The 20,503-nt window shown below is 37.7% G+C and overlaps 1 protein-coding gene across 1 annotated transcript in view; it reads left to right on the top strand.

The window, feature by feature from the left end:
• Positions 1 to 19,947, top strand: part of LMNTD1 (lamin tail domain containing 1) — a 511,366-nt gene extending 491,419 nt beyond the window's left edge. The window contains exon 16 of the mRNA XM_042946102.1: positions 19,930 to 19,947. The gene's annotated coding sequence lies outside the window, so the exon portion shown is untranslated. The remainder of the gene's footprint in view (positions 1 to 19,929) is intronic.
• Positions 19,948 to 20,503: the final 556 nt, after the last annotated feature.

Genomic DNA, 20,503 nt, shown 5'->3' with positions numbered 1-20,503 from the left:
TTTTTGTTTTTTGTTTTTTGGTTTGTTTGTTCCAATAGCATTGATTTCTGCTCTAATTTTTATTATTTCCTGTCTTCTGCTGGCTTTGGGTTTTATTTGCTGTTCTTTTTCCAGTTCTTTAAGGTGTAAGGTTAGGTTGTGTATCTGAGATCTTTCTTCCTTCTTTAGGAAGGCCTGGATTGCTATATACTTTCCTCTTATGACTGCTTTTGCTGCATCCCAGAGGTTTTGGGCTGTGGCGTTACCATTTTCATTGGCTCCCATCTACTTTTTAATCTCCTCTTTGACTTCTTGGTTAGCCCATTCATTCTTTAATAGGATGTTCTTTAGTCTCCAAGTATTTGTTATCTTTCCAAATTTTTTCTTGTGGTTGATTTCAAATTTCCTAGCATTGTGGTCTGAAGATATGCACAGTATGATCTTGATCTTTTTGTACTTGTTGAGGGCTGATTTGTGTCCCAGTATGTGATCTATTATGGACAGTGTTCCATGTGCACTGGATAAGAGTATATATTCTGCTGCTTTAGGATGAAATGTTCTGAATATATCTGTTAAGTCCGTCTGGTCCAGTGTATCATTCAAAGCCATTGTTTCCTTGTTGATGTTCTGTTTAGATGATCTGGCCATTGCTGTAAGTGGGGTTTTGAATTCCCCTACTATTATGGTATTATTATCAATGAGTTTCTTTATGTTTGTGATTAATTTATTTATATATTTGGGTTCTCTCACATTTGGAGCATAAATGCTTACAATTGTTAGGTCTTCTTGGTGGATACACCCCTGTAATCTTATTACAGTCTTTATTTCAAAATCTAGACTGTCTGATATAAGTATGGTTACTCCAGCTTCCTTTTGTTGACCATTAGCATGGCAGATGGTTCTCCACCCCCTTACTTTCAATCTGAAGGTGCCTTTAGGTCTAAAGTGGGTCTCGTGTAAACAGCATATAGATGGATCTTGTTTTCATATCCATTCTGTTACCCTATGTCTTTTGATTGGAGCATTGAATCCATTGACATTTAGAGTGAGTACTGAAAGATAGGAATTTATTGCCATTGTGTTTCTTGTATACTTGAAGTCTCTGGTCCTTTCAAGTCTTTGTTGCTTTTGCTCTTTTTTTTTTTTTTTTTTTTTTTTTTTTTGGTCTCTTCTACCCTCAGAGTCTCCCTTAAAATTTCTTGCAGGTCTGGTTCGGTAGTCATGAACTTGTTTAATTTTTGTTTGTCTCGGAAACTTTTAATCTCTCCTTCTATTTTCAATGACAGGTTTGCTGGATAAAGAATTCTTGGCTGCATATTTTTCCAATTCAGCACATTGAATATACCCTGCCACTCCTTTCTGGCCTGCTAAGTTTCTATGAATAGGTCTGCTGTGAACCTGATCTGTCTTCCCTTGTATGTTAAGGACTTTTTTTCCCTTTCTGCTTTCGTGATTCTTTCCTTGCCTGAGTATTTTAGGAATTTGACTATGAAATATCTTGTTGATGGTCAGTTTTTGTTGAATCTAATGAGAGTCCTCTGTGCTTCCTGGATTTTGATGTCTGTGTCTTTTCCCAGGTTAGGAAAGTTTTCCTCTATGAGTTGCTCATATAACTCTTCTACCCCTTTTTCTCTCTCTTCCTCTTCTGGGACCCTTATGATTCTGATGTTGTTCTTTTTTAATGAGTCACTGAATTCTCTAATTCTTGAATTGTGCTCTTTTGCCTTAGTCTCCCTCTTTTTTTCAGCTTCATTTTTCTCCATAAGTTTGTCCTCTATATAGTTGATGCTCTGTTCTGCCTCATCCATCCTTGCCACCGTGGCAGCCATCCGAGATTGCAGCTCAACTATAACATTTTTTTTATTTCATCCTGACTAGCTTTTACTTCTTTTATCTCAGCCGAAAGGGCTTCTAATCTATTTTTAACCCCAGCTAGTATTCTTATCATCGTGATTCTAAATTCTGGTTCAGACATCTTGCTTGTATCTGTGTTAATTAAGTTCCTGGCCATTGTTTATTCCTGCTCTTTCTTTTGGGGTGAATTCCTTTATTTTGTCATCTTGAAGGAAGAAAAGGAATTCATAAGGTTAAAAAAATTAAAATTAAAAAATTAAAAACAACAATACACACACACACACACACACACACACACACACACACACACACACACAAATCGAATAAATGATGCTAGATCCTAGGTGTGTTTTGGTCTGGTTGTTGAAAGGAGCTTGAGAGATTAGAGAAAAAAGGGAGAGGAAAGAGAAAAAAAAGGAAAATGTTTGAAAATTTGAAATGAATACACTGAACTACAATAAAATGAAATGATGGAAGTAAAATAGAATTTTAAAAATTTACAAAAAGGTAAAAAAATATAGAAGAAAAAATTAAAGAAAAATATTTTTAGTAAAAAGTAAAAATAAAAATAAATTATTTCTCTTTCTGTATTCAAGAAAAAGAAAAAAAAAAGAAAATTGAATCGATGGACCAGCGAACAGACTAAAATATGATTGAAATTACATCATTTTCCCCAAAAATCAAACTATGAAGCACTTTATAGTCCATAAACAAAGCAGGCAGAGAGACTTGTGGTGTTCCTGAAGAGTGAGGTTGGCCCAGTTGGGAGAGGTTTAGTGCAATGACTCTGTTCTCCACAAGATGGCGTTGCCTAGCTTACTGGGGTGGATTGTTGTGGCGCTTGTAGGTGTGTATACACATGTGCGGGAGGGTAAAAATGGCATCACCCAGCTACCCAGTCTCTAGTATTGGAACTCTGTCCTCCCCAACCAGCAATGGCACACCCGTCCTTTGTTTCTGGCTTCCATCCATTCCCTGCTTTTACACTGGCCGTGACCAAGCCATCAGGTTGCCAGATGGCACCTCCCTCCTGAGTTTTATCTCAGATGTGGCTACGTTTCCCAACCCCTCACTGCTGAGGGACTGTGGCTTTTACCTACTCAGACCTTCTGTGGCCCAAGTAATGGGCCAGGTGCCAGCGCACCCAGGAACATTCGCAGGACTGTGCTGCTGCCAATGCCAGAGACTGTGGCTTGGTGCCAGCCCACCCCAGAAAAAGTTCATTCGATCATGTAGCAGTAGCGTTTCAGGGATTATGGAAAATCACAACATACATCTGGCACCAGGCTTCACCCTTAATGATGTTGTTCCAGCACCAGCAAATGTGGCCATTCTCCAGAGTTTGCTGGGACCTTTGCCTATGGGGTGGCCGCACAGCCTCTACCAAATGTCTTCCCAGCAGGGGAACCACCTCTCCCCATGTGGCCCAAGGACCCTCTGGACCTCACTCTGCTTCTGAGGATTTGCCCTTCCCACCAGAGCACCACCAGGTATTGAGCTGTGTAGTTTCAGGCTCTATGCTCCCCCTGTTTATAGAGTCTTATGGAACTTAAACCCTCTCCTTTCTCCTTTCTCCTTTTTTAGTTCAGTCCCTGAAGCTGTTTCCACTCTTCCACTTTCTCTCCAGCTGCTTTGCGGGGGTGGAAAGGTGCTTTTCCCATACTCTCCCCCTGTCTCTGTCCTCTCTCCGCAAGCAAAAACAGCTCCTTGCCCTTTGCGTCTTCTCTCTCCCCCGGTTCACCTCTCCACGCGAGGAGTTCTGTGAGTTCTGTGGTTCAGGTTGTGCAGATTGTTGTGTTCATCCTCAAATCAGTTTTCTAGGTGTTCAGGATGATTTAGTGTTGATCTGGCTGTATTTCATGGATACAAGACACAAAAAAACCTCCATGCTCTTTCACCATCTTGGCTCCTCCCTCTCTAACGCTTTCTTTTAAGGTTCAAGGATTAGTGGGAAACAGATTTTGAATATCAATAGTCCTTCTATGAAAATATCTTGAGTCCTTTAAATTGCAAAGGTTTTTTGGATTCTTAATTTCCTGTATAATATTTCCTTCTGGTTAAAAAAAAAACTGCAAGATTTCCTTCTGGTTAAAAAAAAAACTGCAAGCCCCACACTGGGCTCTATGCTGAATGTGAGGAGCATGCTTGGGATTCTCTCTCCCTCTCTCTGCCCCTCCCCACCATGTGCACACCCACTCCTCCCTGTCTCAAAATAAGTAAACATTAAAGAAAAGATAGAGTGATTGTTATCTTTACCTGAATCATTACCCATTTCCCTGACTTTGTGCTATAAAGACATTTGTCATAGAATCCACATTTTATTGTACTGATTTATTTAGATGAGTATTACCAGCCCCAGCCCCTTCTCAGAACAAACACCCTATTTTATTCATCTAAATACTCCTTGTGCCTACACCAGTGCCCACCACATAGGAAGAACTCAATGAAAGTTTATTGATGAATTAATAAATGAATAGATTATGATTCTTAGGCTTCAGTAGGTACTTTCTCTTCAATGATTACTGTTACCACCTTTCAATTCAATTCTGCTGTGGGCTCATGGCAGTTCTCCCTCTCAGAGTCAGACACAGATTACATATAACTGTGTCTTCTCATAACAAATCAGGACATTGATTTTGTCAATCTGTCCATTTTTAATTTTTTGTTTTGTGCTGTCACTATTTTTTGTTTGTTTATTTTGAGAAAGAGAGAACACATGTGGGGGAGAGGTGCAGAGAGAGAGGGAGAGAGAGAATCCTAACCAGGCTTTATGCTGTCAGCATGGAGCCCCATGCAGGGCTCAATCCCACAACCCTGAGATCATGACCTAAGCTGAAACCAAGAGTCAGACCCTTAACTAATGGAGCCACCCAGGTGCTGCTGTGTTGTCACTTTACAGAGAAGGTGGGGGGAGATAAATATAACAGAGAGAACAAAAATCATAAAGCACATATGGTCAATTTAAGAACTGTTTTAAAATGGACACCCCTGTAATCACTACCCAAGTCAAGAAGAAAACATTGCCTGAAGCCAAAAACTCAAGTGCTTCCCCCAACTGCAACTCCCTCTCTTCTTTTAAAATTAGCTACCATCCTGACTCTTTGGTAATCACTTCTTTGCTTTTCTCTATAGTCTTCCCTCCTAAGCATTAATTTCTGAATACTATACACTACTGTTCCCTGTTCTTTGAACTTGGTGTAAATGAAATCACAAAGTATATTTTCTTTTGTGTCTGTTTCCTTTAAAATAATAAATTACATTATTTTCACTTGGAATCAAGGTTTTTAGCATAATAAATGCAATTATAAAATAAAGGAAGCTGAGTAAAAACCATGTGATGCTAAATTCAAATCAGAAACATCAATATGAACTCATGATGTATTTTTTCTTTGGAGAGTATACATCTCCTAGCTATGCCCATTGAGAAAGGCCTATAAATAATGATCAACCTAGAAGCAGTATATCATCCTTGAACCCATATCTCTAAGTACTATTTCCTATTAAAAGGAACCAGGGATCATTGAAAAATGACTTATTCCAGATCTGAGGCAGGAAATGTACAAGATGAGCTTGATATCAAAGCAAAGAAACTGTCAACATCAGATTCAAGTAAAAAGGACACAGCCAATTTGAGAGTCTTCCATGGGTCAATAAAGAGGAAATTTGAGGATCAAAATTAATTTTGATAATTAATAACAATAGATTGAAACATAAAATTTTGTGAAAAATGAATCTTGAAGGGTTGCTAGAGGGTCAATTTATTATGCTGAAAACTAAAAAATTAAAGAGAAAGAATCAGGCATTCCTGTATAAACTGTGTTTCCTGGAAACCAATGGTTGAATAAAGTTCTTTACAACTACCAAATGCATTAAAATGACACAATTAGAATATCACTATTTTCTGAGCCCTGTTGAAAAATGAATCTGAGCAATAAATATCAACTGTTGCTAAAAAGATTAGGTAAAAGGCTAATGGTGAACTTTATAATAGATAGTTAAGGTGACAATATCTTAACACATTGATCAGTCTTAGCATCACATAAAGAGAGATATGTAGATAGTATGTGGTTCTTGATGGAATGGCCTACATACTCAACACTGTGTGTGAAATATTAGCATCCTTCTTACATTAAATCTGCTCAGACTTCTGGATATAAATAAAAGACTACAAGAGGGGCGCCTGGGTGGCTCAGTTGGTTAAGCATCCAACTTCGGCTCAGGTCACGATCTTGCAGTCCACGGGTTCAAGCCCCGCGTCAGGCCCTGGGCTGATGGCTCAGAGCCTGGAGCCTGCTTCCGATTCTGTGTTTCCCTCTCTCTCTGCCCCTCCCCCGTTCATGCTGTGTCTCTCTCTGTCTCAAAAATAAACGTTAAAAAAAAATTTTTTTAATAAAAATAAAAAAAAGACTACAAGAAATACAAATAACAGGAATATTGGATGATAGAAAATACAGAGAAAGGATGATATTAAATATTAGCAAAATCAAAATATGGAAAATTCTATAGAACAAATATTTTTTTTCAAAAAATAAATAACAACATAAAAATGAGGGCACAAAACCTGTAGATCAAAAGAATCTTAAGAGGTACATCAGTCAGATCCAATGGGTGAGACCTGTTTATATTGTGACTCAAATAAAGCAGCAGTAAAATAAAACATTTATTGGATAATAGAAGACAATGTGAATTCTGCTTAAATATTTGATGGTATTGGGGAATTATTAATTTTAAGGGGGTGAGAATGGTTTTATGGGTTGCTTTATTTTATTATAGTTTTTGTCCTATTTTCGATTTTAGAAATTCTTTAGATGGGTGGAAGAATGAGGTGCTGACCTAAATAACTTTGTAAATGAGTGGAGTATGTAAAACTAAAAACAAAAGAAATTGCCCATGAGAACTATGTTTTAATTGATGAAGTTATTTCCCATGGAAGTTGGGTTAACAATTTGGAAACCACCATACGAATATACTGCAATTAAATCAGTAACGTAAAATGGGTGGCAGATGGTGGGAGACAGGATTCTCACTGTTGGAGGAGAGGCTACAAAGGGGAAAAGATAAGAATGATCTATGTGGTAATGAATTTGAGTTTGAGACATCAGTATGAATTCATTTTAGCTTAATATACAAATAGTTACTACAGAAATACTTACAGATATACATTTTGTTGTTCTGTCAGCTGAGAGAACCCTGAAACAGTGATACTCCAGTAGTAATAAACTCATCTAGAGCCTAGATCTAAATTTCTAGTACCATTCTCCAAAAAAATAAATAAATAAATAAATCCAAAAGTGATGATTCTAAGACTGGGGCAGGAAATATATAAGAGAAGACTGAAGCATAGTAAGGAAGTGTTTAAACAAATGAACAAAAAGCCCCACTATGATGGCAATATGTCAAAGGGACACAGAAGTCAACTGAAAGAACTCTCAATGGCTGAAGCTGGAATAATTTGACCAACAAAATAAAAAAGTTAGTATTGGATTATAATTCAAGGTATAAATATCCATGATTACATACTGATATAAATAAAAGATTGAATAAATAAATAAGAAAGAATAGACAAATCTCCTCAGAGGAGAATTTCAAATAACTTATGTAGATATTTCACTTCAAGAAGGTGGAGCATAATTCCCCACTCATTAAATGTGGGTTGCATACAACGTACTCTTTTCAAAGGGTATTAAAACTGGGGAAAGGAGTGACTTCACGGCAAAGAAACCTGACAACACTACCTCAGGTGATGAAGGTTAAGAGCAATGATATGTTGATAGTACATACCATTGATCCATTCATATGATAAGAATGGCACTTTACCTCTGTAGCCTCCCCCTCCAAATCCCATAGTCCCAGTCTAATTTTGAAAAAACACCAGAAATTAAGAAATCAATTAAGAAATTAAGAAATATTCTAGGGGTGCCTGGGTCACTCAGTCAGTTGAGCATCCAACTCTTGATTTTGACTCAGGTCATGATCTCAGGGTCTTGAGATTGAGCCCCACGTGGGGCTTTCAGAGCCTGCTTGGGATTCTCTCTCCCTCTGTCTCTTCCCCTCCCTCTTTCTCTTTCAAAATAAATAAGTAAACATTTTTTTAAGAAAAAGAAATATTCTCTCTCCCTCTGTCTCTGCCCCTCCCTCTCTCTTTTTCAAAATAAATAAATAAACAAACATTTTTTTAAAAGAAATATTCTGCAAAACACCTGACCAATATTTCTCAAAACCGTCAAGCTTTTCAAAAACCAGAGAGTGTTTGAGAAACTGTCACAGTCACGAGGAGACTGTAAGGAGACATGGTAAGTAAGGAGACATGGTAGCTAAATTTAATGCTCTGTATAGGATCCTAGAACAAAAAATATACATAAGGCAAAAACTAGGAAATCTGAATAAACCATGGACTCTAATTAATAAAAATGTATCAGTATTAAAATTCAAATTTCATATGAATATAAAATGTTACTAATAGAAAAAACTGAGTATAGAGTATATGGAAACTCTCTGCACTAAATTTGCAAATTTTCTGTAAACCAAAATGCTTCCAAAATTAAAGATTTATTAAGACAAAAAGAAACATGCAGGAAACAAATAAAAAAGCCTTAGAGAATTATTCTGAAATGAAATATCTAGGATTTGCCTTAAAATAATCCAGTTGGGGGAGGAAGGACTGGGAGTGATAGGAAGTGGGAAGAGGTATAGATAAACAAGACTGGCCAAGAGTTGATAATTAAGCTGGGATTATGAGTATATGAGAGGTCACCATATTTTTCTAAGGTAAATGTTGTTTTTGTATTCCCATAAAGGGAACCACTATTCATCATTTATTTGAGCAATATTGGGAGATAAATGTATGATTTTTTGGTCAAGTAAGTAGTCACATGTTTCTCAGTAAACATGTGGTATTCAGAATCAGGAGCATACCCTCCTGTCCTGAGACATAGCGACTGCCTAGTATGTCTGAGTCTAACGCCCTGAATTTCCCACTCAGCAGATCATGGTCATGATGCTTTCAAACCACACAGAGCGCTCCTGCCTAAAAAAAAAAAAAAAAAAAAAAAAAAAAAGATGGACATTCATTTACTCTTGAATTGGTAGATATTCCAGAAGATCCAATAGAGGCCATTTTGATTTTCAGTTTATAAGAGATTTTGTATCATGAGTCTTAACCAGATTAACACACTCTAACGGATTTCCTGCAACATGTATGTTTTATAGGTTTTACTTTAATCTTTACAGTTAAATCCATATAAAAATGTTATAAGACAAGAGAGTGATATCCCATAAATCTACCCTATGGAGAAAATACTTCTGTTTTTATGACCTCTGTCTAGACAGCTATATGTTTCTCAGTTGCTGAACTTCCTTGTTCTTTTAATATAAAATACTTCTTTTTTTAATATAATTTATTGTCAAATTGGCTTCCATACAATACCCAGTGCTCATCCCAACAAGTGCCCTCCTCAGTGCCCATCACCCACTTTCCCCTCTCCCGCACCCCCTATCAACCCTCAGTTTGTTCTTTGTATTTAAGAGTCTCTTATGGTTTGCCTCCCTCACTCTCTGTAACTATTTTTTCTCCCTTCCCTTCCCCCATGGTCTTCTGTTAATTTCTCAAGATCCACATATGAGTGAAAACATATGATATCTATCTTTCTCTGACTGACTTATTTCATTTAGCGTAATACCTTTCAATTCCATCCATGTTGCTGCAAATGGCGGGATTTCATTCTCATTGCCAAGTACTATTCCATTGTATATATAAACCACATCTTCTTTGTCCATTCATCAGTTGATGGACATTTAGGCTCTTTCCATAATTTGGTTATTGTTGAAAGTGCTGCTATAAACATTGGGGTGCATGTGCCCCCATGCATCAGCACTCCTGTATCCCTTGGGTAAATTCCTAGCAGTACTATTGCTGGGTCATGGAGTAATTCTATTTTTAACTTTTTGAGGAATCTCCATACTGTTTTCCAGAGCGGTTGCACCAGTTTGCATTCCCACCAACAGTGCAAGAGGGTTCCCATTTGTCCACATCCTCGCCAGCATCTATAGTCTCCTGATTTGTTCATTTTAGCCACTCTGACCAACGTGAGGTGGTATCTCAGTGTGGCTTTGATTTGTATTTCCGTGATGATGAGTGACGTTGACCATTGTTTCATGTGTCTGTTGGCCATCTGGATGTCTTCTTTAGAAAACTGTATATTCATGTCTTCTGCCCATTTCTCCACTGGATTATTTGCTTTTTGGGTGTGGAGTTTGGTGAGTTCTTTATAGATTTTGGATACTAGCTCTTTATCCAATATGTCATTTGCCAATATCTTTTCCCATTCCGTCGGTTGCCTTTTAGTTTTGTTGATTGTTTCCTTTGCAGTGCAGGAGCTTTTTTATATTGATGAGGTTCCAATAGTTCATTTTTGCTTTTAATTTCCTTGCCTTTGGAGATGTGTCAAGTAAGAAATTGTTGAGACTGAGGTTGTTGCCTGCTTCCTCCTCTAGGCTTTTGATGGTTTCCTGTCTCACATTCAGGTCCTTCATCCAATTTGAGTTTATTTTTGTGAATGGTGTAGGAAATTGGTCTAGTTTCATTCTTCTGCATGTTGCTGTCCAGTTCTCTCAGCACCATTTGTTAAAGAGACTGTCTTTTTTCCATCGGATATTCTTTACTGCTTTGTCAAAGATTAGTTGGCCATACATTTTTAGGTCCAATTCTGGGTTCTCTATTCTATCCCATTGGTCTATGTGTCTGTGTTTTTGTGCCAATACCATACTGTCTTGATGATTACAGCTTTGTAGTAGAGGCTAAAGTCTGAGATTGTGATGCCTCCCACTTTGGTTTTCTTCTTCAGGGTCTTTGGCTGAGACCAAATTTGGCTGATTCTTTGAGAAGAATCGCTGATGCAATTTTGATTGGGATTACACTGAATGTGTAGATTACTTTCGGTAGTATTGACATTTTAACAATATTTATTCTTCCAATCCATGAGCATGGGATGTTTTTCCATTGCTTTGTGTCTTCTTCAATTTCCTTCATAAGCTTTCTATAGTTTTCAGCATACAAATCTTTTACATCTTTAGTTAGATTGATTCCTAGGTATTTTATGGTCCTTGGTAAATAAGATCAGTTTCTTTATTTCTCTTTCTGTTGCCTCATTATTTGTGTATAAACATGCAACCAATTTCTCTCATTCATTTTGTACCCTGCAATTTTGCTGAATTCATGTGTCAGTTCTAGCAGACTTTTGGTGGAGTCTTTTGGGTTTCCATGTAGAGTATCATGTCATCTGCAAAAAGTGAAAGTTTGACTTCTTTGCCAATTTTGATGCCTTTTTTTTTCTTTGTTGTTTGATTGCTAATGCTAGGACTTCCAACACTATGTTAAACAACAGCGGTGAGAGTGGACATCCCTGTTGTGTTCTTGATCTCAGGGGGAAAGCTCTCAGTTTTTCCCCATTGAGGATGATATTAGCTGTGGGCTTTTCATATATGGCTTTTATGATATTTAAGTATGTTCCTTCTATCCCAACTTTCTTGAGGGTTTTTATTAAGAAAGGATGCTGTATTTTTTCAAATGCTTTTTCTGCATCAATTGACAGGATCATATGATTCTTATCCTTCCTTTTATTAATGTGATGTACCATACTGATTGATTCTTGAATATTGAACCAGCCCTGCAGTCCACTTGATCATGGTGAATAATTCTTTTCATATGCTGTTGAATTCGACTTTCTAGTATTTTGTTGAGAAATTTTGCATCCATGTTCTTCAGGGATATTGGCCTGTAGTTCTCCTTTTTTGTTGGGTCTCTGTCTGGTTTGTGAATCAAAGTAATGCTGGCTTCATAGAATGAGTTTGGAAGGTTTCCTTCCATTTCTTATCTTTTGGAACAGCTTGAGAAGGATAGGTATTAACTCTGCTTTAAATGTCTGTTAGAATTTCTCAGGGAAGCCATCTGGTCCTGGACTCTTATTTGTTGGGAGATTTTTGATAACTGATTCAATTTCTTCACTAGTTATGGTCTGCTCAAATTTTCTATTTCTTCCTGTTTGAGTTTTGGTAGTGTGTGGATGTTTAGGAATTTGCCCATTTTTCCAGGTTGTTCACTTTGTTGGCATATAATTTTTCATAGTATTCCCTGATAATTGCTTGTATTTCTGAGGGATTGGTGGTAATAGTTCCATTTTAATTCATGATTTTATCTATTTGGGTCATCTCCCTTTTCTTTTTGAGAAGCCTGGCTAGAGGTTTATCAATTTTGTTTATTTTTTCAAAAAACTAACTCTTCATTTCATTAATCTGTTCTACTATGTTTTTGGAGTCTATATTGTTTATTTCTGCTCTGATCTTTATTATTTCTCTTCTTCTGCTGGGTTTGGGCTGTCTTTGCTGTTCTGCTTCTAGTTCATTTAGGTGTGCTATTAGATTTTGTATTTGGGATTTTTCTTGTTTCTTGAGATAGGCCTGGATTACAATGTATTTTCCTCTTAGGATTGCCTTTGCTGCATCCCAAAAGATTTGGATTGTTGTGTTTTCATTTTCATTTGTTTTCATATATCTTTTAATTTGTTCTTTAATTGCCCGGTTGACCTATTTGTTCTTTAGTAGGATGTTCTTTAACCTCCATGCTTTTGGAGGTTTTCCAAACTTTTCCTGTGGTTAATTTCAAGCTTCATAGCATTGTGATCTGAAAGTGTGCATAGTAATATCTCAATTCTTTTATATTCATTGAGGGCTGTTTTGTGACCCAGTATGTGATCTACCTTGGAGAATATTCCATGTGCACTCGAGAAGAAAGTATATTCTGCTTTAGGATGAAAAGTTCTAAATATATCTGTCAAGTCCATCCAGTCCAGTGTATCATTCAGAACCATTGTTTCTTTATTGATTTTCTGTCTAGATGATCTGTCCATTGTTGTAAGTGGAGTATTAAAGTCCCCTGCAGTTACCACATTCTTACCAATAAGATTGCTTATGTTTGTGACTGTTCTATATATTTGGGTGCTTCTGAATTTGGTGCATAGACATTTATAATTGTTAGCTCTTCCTAATGGATAGACACCATAATTATTATACAATGTCATTCTTCATCTCTTGTTACAACCTTTAGTTTAAAATCTAGTTTGTCTGATATAAGTATGGCTACTCCAGCTTTCTTTTGACTTCCAGTAGCATGATAGATGGTTTTCCATCACCTCACTTTTAATCTGAAGGTGTCCTCAGGTCTAAAATGGGTCTCTTGTAGAACGAAAGTAGATGGGTCTTGTTTTTTATCCATTCTTATACTCTATGTCTTTTGGTTGGAGCATTTAGTCCATTTACATTCAGTGTTATTATTGAAAGATATGGGTTTAGAGTCATTGAGTTATCTGTAGGTTTCATGCTTGTAGTGATGTCTCTGGTACTTTGTGGTCCTTGTAACATTCCACTCACAGAGTCCTCCTTAGGATCTCTTGTAGGGCTGGTTTAGTGGTGATGAATTCCTTCAGTTTTTGTTTGGGAAAACCTTTATCTCTCCTTCTATTCTGAGTAACAGGCTTGCTGGATAAAAGATTCTTGGCTGCATATTTTTTCTGTTCATCACATTGATGATTTCCTGCTATTCCTTTCTTGCCTGCCAAGTTTCAGTAGATAGGTCTGCTACTACCCTTATGTGTCTACCTTTGTATGTTAAGGCCTGCTTATCCCCAGATGCTTTCAGAATTCTCTCTTTATCCTTGTATTTTGCCAGTTTCACTATGATATGTCATGCAGAAGACTGATTCATGTTACATCTGAAGGGAGCTCTCTGTGCCTCCTGGATTTCAATGTCTGTTTCCTTCCCCATATTGGGGAAGTTCTCAGTGATGATTTGTTCAAGTACACCTTTGGCCCCTTTCTCTCTCTTCTTCTTCTTCTGAAATGCCTATGATACGGATATTGTTCGATTTCACTAATCAGTTGATTCTCTAATTCTCCCCTCCTGATCCAGAATTTTTTATCTCTTTTTCTCAGCTTCCTCTTTTTCTAGAATTTTATCTTCTATTTCACCTATTCTCCCCTCTGCCTCTTCAATACACACTGTGACTGCCTCCATTTTATTTTTGCACCTAATTTATAGCATTTTTAAATTAATCATTACTATTTTTTAGTTCCTTGATCTCTGCAGCAACAGATTCCTGTCTCTGATGCTTTTTTCAAGCCCAGCAATTAATCTTATAACTATTATTCTAAATTCTTGTTCAGTTATATTGATTATATTTGTTTTGATCAATTCTTTAGCTGTCATATCTTCCTGGAATTTCTTTTGAGGAGAATTCTTCCATTTCATCATTTTGGCTACTTTTCTGTCCTTTATGTGTTTTAAAAGCTTGTTATGTGCTCTGCACCTGCGAGCACTGCTATATTAAAGGGGGATCATACACTGTCGAGAGCTTAGTCCTTCAGGAGGTGTTTTTTGGAGTGTTACTTGCTCTCTGTTGTTGTGACTTTGGTTATTTTATTTCCCTACTCGTAGTGACGTTTTGGACCCTCCACCAAGTGTGCTTTGATTTGTTCCTTGAAGTAGCCCTGGAAAGGAAAACAGACAGACAAACAAACAGAAAACAAAAACATGAAAACACACAAAGAAAAAAAAAAGAAAGAAGGAAAGAAAAAGAAAAGAAAAAAAAAAGCAAAAACCCAGAAACATCATCTACGAGTAAAGAACAGGGTAGAGGCAGTGCTAATGGAAAAGCACATACAAAGAGAGAAATACAGGGGTGGGGAAAAATTAAAAATAAACATTGACCAGTCAGAGACTAAAGGGCTTAATCCAGAGAGAGAGAAAGTAAAGAAGGAAGTGTAGAAGACATATCAAGAGAATGGATTAAATATGTCTGCTTAAACAAACCAACAACCAGAGTAACCAGACTTGAAGATGGAAGAGATAAGAAGGAGAAATAGAAGGAAGAATATCTATGTAATAAGAATTGCCTGAGAATTAAACCAGGCAATACAGCAGCACTGGTCTGGAGGAGGGACCATCTGGTTCCTCAGCGACTATCCCACTCTAGTAGATAAGCAGTTACTAGGCACAGAGGGGAGTGGTTTGGTGTAGGCGGGTCCTGCCTCCACTGTGGGCCTCAGGGACCCATCCCTGAGGCCCCGCCTTGGTGGTGGTAGGGACAAAAATGGCGACCCCCCAGTCTCTCCTCCACGGACCTGGTGTCCCAAACCACTCTGTATGAGCCATCCTCACTGTGCTGTGGGTGCAAATGAGGCAGTTTATCTGGCTCCACCAACTCCCATTCCCTGACACATGGCTGGTATTCAGACTCCTGCTCTGTGTGCCCCAGTACTGGGGAAGTACAGTTCCCTGATATGTGGTCCCCAGACAGGCTTTGTCCTGTCCCGCAGCACTCCAGGGAGGGGATGGCTTTCTCCTACTGTGTACTGTGCCCCTGACCTAGCCACTGAGCCCGGGGCTGGCTCCCCTCCTCCCCAGGTGAGTGAACAGGGCAGCCAGCCCCAATCTGGAGAAAGCCCCTCAGTTAGAGGCTGGCTCTTTCTCCATCCCAGTGTGACGTTTTACTCTTGTCCAGATACAGTCCTATGCTTCCTCAGTTGCTCTTTCTCTTCCCTCTCTCTCTTCCCTTTGTCTCTCTGCAGGAGGGGATCCCTCCCCTCTGTTCATTTTATCTCTCACAGTTTACAGTCATGTATCTATGGCCTGTCAGGTTGTCCCGTTGTATCCCTGGTAGGGACTCAGTCTCTTTTCCTCCCAGACTCTTGGGGTTCAAAGTCCTTTGACTTCAACATTTCTTTGTTTGAAAGAGTCAGGAAGTTCGTATCCCCCTACTTCTCCACCATGTTGGCCCCTTCTTTGATATAAAATACTTCTAAAGGAGCATTTTTATATGCTACAAAATGACTCATTACTGGTGTTGGAGCAACTTACTTCATAATTCAGGTAAGACTATATCCTAAATAAAACAATATATTTTATTATGCTGGTTTTTTTCTCTCATATTTACCATTTTTCTTTTTTAAAATGCATGACTTAAAGTAGATTTATTCTAAATATTCAGTTAAATGTGTGTTTCTTCTATAGGGACTAATAAAATTAATAAAATTTAACACTGTAGACTTTTGTCAAATGCTTTGGTGAATTATTATAAAATAATGCATAAATGACCTTTTAGGATGACATAATCAGCAGAATCTGGGAGTCAGAATAATGTATATTTTGTGCAGAATGTACTTCACATAAATCTAGTTCTGTGGAGTACTAATAAATATTATTTGCTGAGGTGGAGGGAAGTCTTGAGGTCAAATAAGTGTAGAAAACATTGTGTAAACCAGTTTTTTACTGTAGAACCTTTAAATACTGATGGAGATCATGACTCTTAAAGCAAGGGAGATGGCCTACTGCATTTCTTAGATTGATTTGACCATAGAACATTTTTTTTCCTGAGTCACCTTAAAGTACTGCCATAATAATGGAAACAGAAGAGGGACAGGTTGGGGAAGGGAGGTGGGCACATGTTCTTCTGGCATTGAAAGTTCAAACTGCACTGAAATTCTAATTGTTGTTTCTAAATAGGATAATGTTAGGCAATTGGTCCATTCTAAGCTTCATCTTAATCTTTAAATAAATATGAAAATATCTAATTTGCCTGGTTTTCATAAGGATTACAAATAATTTAGATGAGTTTTCTTTTAGGTTGTAATGTAAAAGGCTGTAGCCAAGCATAATTTTTGCTATACCAAGTACAGGAAATTGAAAAGCTAAAAATAAATAAATAAATACATAAATGGATGCAAAGAGGTCTAAAGGAATTAAATTCCAGATAGGGAAGAATCATTTCCTCCCTGGTAGCATTTGCTGAGTTTGGGATAGATGGGTAGATGACTGAGCTCACCATAAGAAAAGGAATTCTTTTGAGTGAAAGGTTATTCTAAGAGAATCTAAAATAGACACATGAGTTTGAGTGATATCTTAGCACCTAGAGGATCCCCTCAAAAGAATAAGCAGTACTCCCCACCAATCGGTCTTTACCTCCAAGTTTTTTATAAATGATGGGCAGTTTGAGAAGCTAGGGCACTGGTGAAAAAGGTAAAGAAAGATCTCCATGGTCCCATAGTGATTAAATCCCAAAGTCAGAGACAGGGAACACGTATTAAACACAGAACAGATCTCATTCTCAATACATTTGAAACCAGATGGGAACTAAAGCAACCTAAAACTATAATATTCCCCTCCCAATTCAATTACTGATGGAAGTGAAGTGAATAGCCCCTCAACCTTGCTGCCTGATAGAGGAAAAAGTGTGCCCTACCTGGACAGAAATATCTTTCTGTCAATATCTAACACCTTTTTATATAATGTCCAGCATAAAATTTTTAAAATTCAAAATAAAAAAAAGACATGCAAAGGAGCAAGAAAATGTGACTTGCAATCAAGAAAATAATAGAAGCAGAGGCACCTGGGTGGTCAGTCGGTTAAGCATCTGACTTCCACTCAGGTCATGATCTGCTAGTAAATGAGTTAGAGCCCCCACGTAAGGCTCTGTGCTGACAGCTCAGAGCCTGGAGCCTACTTTGGATTCTGTTCCCCTCTTTCTCTCTCCCCTTCCCCACTTGCACATGCATGCACATGCTCTCTCTAGCTCACTCTCTCTCAAAAATAAACATTTTTAAAAATTTTTTTAAAAAGAAAACAATAGAAGCAAATCTATAGATTTTCAGAAGTTGAAATTAACTGACATATCAAGATAACTATTATAAATATTGTAAATAAAATAGAGGAAAGGATGGACAAAATGGATAAAAATATGAAGAATTTAAGCAGAGAAATGAAATCTCTGAAGAGAGCCAAATGAACTTTCTAGAACTATACCATATAGGAAATTTTGACTCTATGGAATGATTCAGTGAATTCAAAGGCAGCTCAAAATAAATTATTCACACTGAATCACAAGTAGGAAAAGATTTTTTTAAAAAAAGAAAAGACACGGTCAAATGGTCTACCATATGTATGATTAGAGTTCTAGAAGAAAAGGAGAGAAGGAATGGGGAAAAGAAATATTTGAAGAGATAATGTCTATGAATTTTCCCAAGCTGATGAAGGACACCACCACAGATGCAAGAAGCTCAATGAATTCCAAATAAAATGAATACAAAGGAAAAATTCTAAGAACATTATACTTAACTGTTAAAAACTAAAAATAAAAGAAAGTTTTTAAAGTAGCCAAAGTAAAAGGATACATCTTCAAGGGAAAAATTATATGAATGATGGAGGCCAAAAGACAATTAAATGACATCTTTAAAGCACTGCAAGAAAAGTAAAAGAAAACTGCCAACCTAGAATTCTTTACCCAGTAAAAATATGTTTCAGAAGTAAAGGTGAAATGAAGACATTTTCAAACAGACCAAAACTGAGGGAATTTTTCACCAGCATACCTATAATATAAAAAAAAATTCTAGGGGCACCTGGGTGGCTCAGTCAGTTAAACGTCTGACTTCAGCTCAGGTCATGATCTCATGGTTTGTGAGTTTGAGTCCCACATCAGTCTCTGAACTGACAGTGCATAGCCTGCTTGGGATTTTTATCTCTCCCTCTCCCTCTGCCCCCCCCCCCACTTGTTCTCTCTCTCTCTCTCTCTCTCTGACTCTCTCTCTCTCTCTCTCCCTCTCTCCCCCCCCCTCAAATAAATAAACTTATTTTTAAAAATTCTAAAATAAGTTCTTCAGCATGAAAGTAAATTATTCCAAATAGAAGTGTGGAATTGTTTTAAAAAAGAATAAAGACCTCCAGATATGGATAAAGGTAAAAGACTAATTCTTTTAAAACTTTTTAGAAGACTAGTGACTACTTAAAACAACAAAATGATAGGGGCTCCTGGATAGCTCAGTCTGTTAAGCGTCTGGCTTCAGCTCGGGTCATTATCTCTCAGTTCATGAATTTGAGCCCTGCATTGGGCTCTGTGCTGACAGCTCAGAGTCTGGAGCCTGCTTGGGATTCTGTGTCTCCCTCTCTTTCTCTGCCCCCTCTCCCTAGCGCTCTCTCTCTCTCTCTCTCTCTCAAGAATAAGTAAACATTAAAAAAATTTTTAATGATAGAAACAATACATGAGGTGGAGTTTATAATATAGGTAGAAGTAAAATACAAGATAAAAATAGCCCCCAAAAAAGGCCATTATAAAATAAGGGAAATTTTAGAGATTTTTATGTTGTTCATTAAGTGGTAAAATAGTCCTCAAAGACTCTAATAAATTAAGGATGCATATTATAATCTCTAGAGCAGTGGTTTCCAGAGTATAGCCCCAGACCAGTTATATCCACATCACCTAGAAACTTGTTAGAAATGAAATCTTGATTCCTATCCCAGATTTACACATCAGAAACTCTCGAGGTTGATCCCAGCAGTGTTTTAAAAAGGCTTCCAGATGTTTCTAAAGCAAACTAAAGCTTAAGCATCTCTGTGCTAGACTTGGTAAGACAGCTGAGAGGGAAATCTTCCCAATGGTAGAGCTGTGAGCAGCTGGTCATTCACTTTGGGTGGAAGGAGAAGTGCCCCAAGGTGAGAATATATAGAGATGCCACAGCAGTGGCCAATAGCCTGATTATCTACTTAGGAAACTGGAAGGAAAAAACTGGAAGATCAGAGACAAGGAGGTCTGTGGATAGACATACAAAGATAATAGCATAAAGTGTCAAGACTTGTGTATTACATGTGGGTACTGGCTAGAAAGTATCTACCATGGAAAAAGCCCTTAATAGCCAAGAAAACAAATGACTAGCCACTTGATCTTCTAGCCAGTCTTGTCATCAGTCACCCAGAGTAGGTATGATGGACACATGAACAGAGTGGACATGGTGGCAGAAACAGAAGTTATGTGTGAGCCCAAGAGCATGGACCCTGCTTACCAATGCCAAATAGCTACTGCTGACTTTGAATATTTAACTTGTCAGCAACAGAACAACAGTGAAGCCCCAATATGGCATCATTCCTTGGAGAAATCAACCAGCCACTTAGTAACAAGTTGGCTACATGGATCTTCTCCATGTTGAAAAGACCAGCCATTCACCTTCACAGGAATAGATACATTATTTCAGGTATATGTTTCCCTTTCCTCCCTGCAGAGTTTCAGCCAGGACCACTATCAGGGGTTTATGGAGCACCTCAACCCTAGGCCTGGAAACCCACACAACAAGGCATCCAACCGGAAGACCTACTTCGCCATGAAAGTAATGTGGAAGGGAGCCCACAACCACGGGAACCGCTGATCACTTCACATATTACACCATTCAGAGGTAGTTGGCTTCATAGAATGCTGGGATGGCCTACTCTTAGGTAACAAAAGATCTTTTGTCATTTTTACTCATTCAAATGGCATATTTTGCCATGAGAATTCAAGAAGCAGAGAGTACTGAAATACAGAGAACAGAATGAGGTAACGACGGAGAAGCAGACACAAGACAATGAGTGTGTCCTGACAAGTCTATAGTTTCCAGATTTTATGTTAGCCACAGCCCATGAGCCATCTCTGTTTCTTGACAATAAATTCCCCCTACCCCATCCACTTTTTTTTACATAAGCATTCCTGACTTGGTTTCTATTACTTGCAAGTTAAGGATATTGTCCAATACGATAAACTCCAAAGAGGCAAACTTTTCTTTTCTCACATTGTGAGAAATCCAGAACAAAACTGTGCAA

The sequence above is a fragment of the Panthera leo genome, chromosome B4 (assembly GCF_018350215.1).
Source record: "Panthera leo isolate Ple1 chromosome B4, P.leo_Ple1_pat1.1, whole genome shotgun sequence".
Taxonomy (NCBI): Eukaryota; Metazoa; Chordata; class Mammalia; order Carnivora; family Felidae; genus Panthera; species Panthera leo.
This window is presented reverse-complemented; position numbering and strand designations above follow the sequence as displayed.